Source organism: Helobdella robusta, assembly GCF_000326865.2.
Source record: "Helobdella robusta unplaced genomic scaffold HELROscaffold_17, whole genome shotgun sequence".
NCBI lineage: Eukaryota > Metazoa > Annelida > Clitellata > Rhynchobdellida > Glossiphoniidae > Helobdella > Helobdella robusta.
In genome coordinates, this window is record NW_008703942.1 from 237,456 (window position 1) to 238,758 (window position 1,303).

Consider the following 1,303-nt stretch of genomic DNA (forward strand, 5'->3'; position numbering starts at 1 on the left):
ATGGATGAGTGTGTTTGGTGATGATGTATGCGTGTGATGAAGAAGACAGTGATGGTGTATGTGTGGTGATGATGATGGTGATGTGTGTATGGGGATGAATAATAATAATAATAATAACACTGCAAATGATGACAACAGCAATCGTAATAAAAATGAGTTACTCACTTTCCTATAGAAGCCACTCCTCGATTCCAGCACCAGCGAAATGTGACTATCATCATCATCACCACTATCGTCGTCATCGTCATCATCATTGGCCGATTTCATAATTTTAGTGATGACGTCATCATCATACTTGAACATAACGTGACCAGCAAGTTCTGCCTCGCCCGCCAGAGGACCCACCTCGCTGTGCTCGCCACAGTAGTTCGCAGTGGCTGTCTGTGTCTGTGGTGGCAGTGGTGATGATGAGAGTGTTGATGATGATAGTGGTGATGGGGATGATGGTGTTGATAATGATTGTGATGATGGTGTTGATATTGATTGTGTTGAAGATAATGAAGTTGGATGATGATAATTATGGAAATTATAGTAGAATGTTGTTGAATGTTCCCCTATTGATGTGTCTACATTTTTGTTCTTGCCCATGCAGATGCACAGACCCTCGCACATCCTCCCTCCATCAGTCAGTGGCAATTAAAATTTTGCACTACAAAAACGAACGTCACTCCAAAAGTGCGAAACGTGTGATAGTTTCTGAACTTTGTACGGATTTGAAGCAGGTCACAGCAACTTATCAACGACATGAGACATGCATTTCTACCGTCTGAGCTAATCTATTTGTGTGCGCATTGTGATAATGTGTTGTTGTTGTTGTTGTAACGGAATATACATTGTGTCGTATTTTTTTCAAAAAGAAAATATTTTTCTGTTGGAAAGTTGTTTTGTGCGTTAAATAATAAATTATAGTGATTCTGGGGTTTCCAAATAAATGGCTGCTACTTCTTGATGAGACAGAAATTGTATGCTAAAGTTTCGGAGCTGTTGCGAAGTGTTGTTGCATGCATAATTTTATTTGCCGTGGTGTGGTTGTTGTCTCGCTGTTTGTTGTTGCGGTTGTTGTAGTTGCTGCCGTTGTAGTTGCTGCTGTTACTGCTGTTGTGGTTGTGACTGGGTTGTAGTAGTGTTTGTGATATAGGTTTGCGTAATTGTTGAGTGTAATGTGCTGTGCTAGACCTTCTACGGCTGTTCGTTGCTGTGTTATAACTGTTGAGGAATGTCGTACTGATGTTAAGGAACGTGCAGGCAAATATTGCAACTTTGATGTTGCTGAATGAGGCTTGTTAGAGAATGTAGTGTTGTC